Source organism: Rhipicephalus sanguineus, chromosome 3 (genome assembly GCF_013339695.2).
Source record: "Rhipicephalus sanguineus isolate Rsan-2018 chromosome 3, BIME_Rsan_1.4, whole genome shotgun sequence".
In the NCBI taxonomy this organism is placed as follows: domain Eukaryota; kingdom Metazoa; phylum Arthropoda; class Arachnida; order Ixodida; family Ixodidae; genus Rhipicephalus; species Rhipicephalus sanguineus.
Genome location: NC_051178.1, coordinates 45,568,994 through 45,573,398, shown reverse-complemented (window position 1 = coordinate 45,573,398; position 4,405 = coordinate 45,568,994).

Genomic DNA, 4,405 nt, shown 5'->3' with positions numbered 1-4,405 from the left:
AAGTTTCTGCCTCCGCTGGCGCGCTTGCCTTGTCTTGAAATCCAGTCTGCTGCTCTTAACGACATACGGTTATCTTGCTTACGCGCTACATGCCCTGCCCATGTCCATTTCTTCTTCTTCATTTCGACTGAGATGTCCTTAACACCCGTTTGATCCCTGACCCACTCTGTTCTGTTCTTAAGTGTTGGTTAAAGTTGGCTAGGTGTATCTATATTACTGTTATAGTGACCCGTCTTAAACACCTATTGGCAAAATGTTGGGTAGTGTTGCCATGCGTTGGTTGAATAATGGAAAGTGTTTGTATTATGCTGGTTAATGCAGGACTATAGGCTGTAATAACAGCCACATGCATGGTATTCGCTAGACCGGAATCCAATAACCTTCTCGCATACACCTAACAAACTAAGTTGGTCGCACCCAATCTTCTTAACTTTTAAGGCCACTGCACCTGAGGTTCGTAACAAATACACATTTCTTGCGCCCCCCCCCCCCCCACAAGCACGCACTCACGCACACACAAACACCATGTAACTAACAATGTAGTAATGCTCGCCTACACAAGCAACAAGTGAAACACTTTATATACTGTAGATACACATGCCTTACAAACACACACAAAAAACACGAGAAAAACACACTTTGATGCATCGTATCACCACGCGAGCAATGACAAAGCAGTTTTATGTCCTAGAAAAATAACAATGACACACTTGCCATACTGTGTCAAAAATTTCTTATTACGATCTCCCTACAATCTTTGTGCAATATTGTATATTGGGGATAAGTTATTAGTTTCTTCAACAATATTTCTTTAGCTTGTTTTTAAATGCTTGCCGACTAACGTCCCACTCTAAGCCATCTTCCAACCGTTAACTAATCGCATTCATTGGTACTCCATCATTTGTTTTCCATGATTTGTCCTCGTTATTCTGTGAATCTTTTTCGTTCCGTACTACTAGGCTCCAGCCAACAAACGTGCATATATGCTAAGCTAGGGTTATAGTTTACTGTCACAGAATGCACGTGAATCCTTTATTGTTATATTGCCGCGTAGCGTGCGCTGTCGCCATATTCAACGCGATACACGTTATCGCGCAGGTCGTTGCACAAGTTGGGTACGCAATATTGTTCCGGCATATCCAGTGCTGCAGTCACACAACTAGGAGGAGAACACGCGGCCGGCTTATCGGTGAACCGATTGCTGTAGCGGGTTCTTGTACTTGAACCAGACTTCTCAGAGCAATGGATGGAAGAGTTGCTGCATATATGGCTCCTGAAGGTAGCATATACGGTAACTCTGATGGGTGGATGTTGTGAGCGTCCCCATCGAAGAGTGGTGGTGACCAATGCCACAAAGTCATATAAAGAGTTAGAGTGCTCTACGACGCCACCTGTAAAAAAAAAAAAGGAACAGCGTGATGACGAAAACGTTGGTGATAACGACGTCGACTTCGACTATACACCATGGATACATGACTGCTATTATTAACTGGTGCCAAGTTAAGCCTCTAATGTCGTATTCTATATGCCTTTATTTGGTCATTCAGGCACCTGTCACTATAGCGAGAAGTTAGTTTTTTTCTGAAATATACGACGCTTAGGAAACGTTTGCCCATTCACATGGAGCTTGCTACAACTTTTTCCACAGAATATGCAATGTTATGAAGGCCCACATACATGAAAAAGGAAAATAAAATAAAATCATCTCGAATTAAAGTTAATCTCTTGAAAACAGCAGCGTTGAATTTAAGACAACCTAAAGAGACAAACAAATATACAAACAGGTTGAATCCCGGCCGCGGCGACTACATTTCGGTGGAGGCGAAAATGTATGAGGTCCGTGTACTTAGATTTAGGTGCACGTTTAAAGAACCCCAGGTGGTTGAAATTTCCGGAGCCCTCCACTACGACGTCCTTCATAATCATATCGTGGTTTTGGGACGTTAAACCCGATATATTATTATTAAAAAAAAAGATACACAACGACATAGGCGCTGAGCTTGAACTGACAGTCAGTTGAAGTTCAAAGTCTGTGTTGGGTGTGTCTTTGTCTGTTCATGTTATCTTAAAATTTGCACTGCTGTTCTCGAGATCATGTACAACGAACTAGCACCGCAGTACCACCTATGAAAGTAATCTCGTATGGATCAGTTATACACCGCGTGTTAATGTCACGCCATGAGAAAAAAAAAAGATGCCTCAAATACGTGAACTCCACTCATATGAAACAAAATATTAAGTGACGGAGCGTGGAATCAATATTTATGGACAAGAAAACCAGAAGGGCTTGCTCCGCACTCGACCACTTATTGTTCTGGTATACCAAGCAGCCCAAATCACCCCTAAGACACAACACGACGTTCAACACAACGTCCATTCACCGCGGAAACTTAATACGTTGATACGGCCGGAGTCACGCGTAACTTAAAGTTCCTGGTTTCACGGGACATTGTTTAATTTCAGCAGGGAGAAATTCGTTACACGGATGAGTGAAAATGGAGGGTGAAGTTCGTTGTAGACGCGCTTCAGACGCGAGCATACGCCGCAGTGCTGCCAGGTTTGGCTACCTTTCTAGGCCAGTGGCGACAAAAAAATAAAAATAAACCCCTACGTGTTGGTTCCTTCGCTACTTTTTGGCTATATTGTTGTTCCCTTGATTTGAGCCAAGTTATCAATATCTGGTGACATCGCAGCCGCTGACGTTCGAGTATGTGCTGTAAAACTGTAAAAACATGGCAACTATAAGTCATGTTTACAACTCCCATAATCGAATTTGGCACTTCGATACACAGAAAATTGGCTTTAATTGAAAAGGATGACTCAGTGGCATAAGCAGGGGTAAGGGTCAACGGTAGGAATCATAATATAAATATTACAACTGCACGTTCATAATCTGCCAGTCAAGTAGGCCTCGCGCGCAAGAACGAAAGGCTTTTGGACACGTGGCTGGTACAGATGGGGCCTCATTTGCAAACCACCTGTTGCTCAAACGCGACTTAAACCCCGATTGGGGAGTCAAAAGGAATCTAGTGGGCTCCGCATCCATGGTGCTGTGCACTCATCTACATTAGAAATCCACCATCCGACGGACTGTTCGCGTCATGATTAGGTAATAACTTTGACTCTGGAATATTAACTGCTAGGACTTTGTCTCACGCGAGAAATAATTGCGAACGTGCACTACAGTTTAAGCTTTAATTGCAGCAAATGTCATTTTGAGCGCACTAGTACCGTGTGCTCCTTTTTATTGTCGTTACTTGTAGTCCTTTTAAGAAGGCCATACAAGCCATGCGAAGAGAGTGTTATTTCTGCAACAGCGCAAGCACTTCGTCATTCTGCACGAAATGATGTTAAACTTAACAATTTATGCTTGAATCTCAGCAATTCTGATAATTAAGTGTTTATGCCGTAGCCGTTTAAATTTTCGGCGAAGGGATTTTGCAGTTAGTCATTTAAATAAAACGTCGAAGTTATTTTCAACACACGCGTGGCTACTTTTGGCTACTTTTACTCCCCCTGGCTTCAAGTTGGCTACTTTTGTGGCTAGTTTTCCCATTTTTCGGAGCTATTTTCTGCCTCTTCGACCTGGCAACCCTGGCAGACGCCGACGCCAGCGCGCATTTATACATGTAGTCCGCGTGTTTGCATCGCACCGTATGCGTCGTTCATGGGCTGTGCTACATGCGGAAATGCCTGCCGTTATTGTCCCCACAAGCAACGGCCGTTGAAAGAGTTCTCAATGGACCAGACGCGGCTGCTTTGACGTTGGGCGCTGGTCCATCGCACTGACGTCCCCAGATTCCGAATGAGAAACCCGAGGAGGAGCTTGCCTCGTAAAGAACATTGTGATGGTCTTTGCTATGGCTGGACTTCCGGGGCCTGATCGCCTTGTTGACCGTGGCGTCGTCGTCTGCGGATGTTTGCCCTGCGAGCCGAACATCGGGCATTCTTTATATACTGTCGCGCTAAAGAAAAGGGCCTGACAAGCGAACGAGTAAGTTCTGTAGGCCAGTGCAATTGCGACCCGTTATAAAAGGGTGATATGCTTACCGGTCACGCCCTTAGTACGCAAGCTAAATATTGCACTCGCAAACTATAGCAGACGCGATATGCTGCTCAATCATATCCAGCCTTCAGTGTAACCAAAAAGGATGAAACTATCTACATATTATCGATCAACGTAAATTTCCCCAGCATAAAGTAGGGCTGTATGGTGGAAGGGTGTCGAGTGATTTATTTCGGTGAAAATGGGGAGATGGCAGTACACCGCCATAACTGTTTCTCGTAGTGAAGACACCTCAACAGCATTGTGTACGGACTTATAGAAGGAGTGGTGAAATATGAAAAGTGTAGGAGAAACGTAGACCCTCGCAGTCTTTTAATTATATCGCACGAACGTTGACCC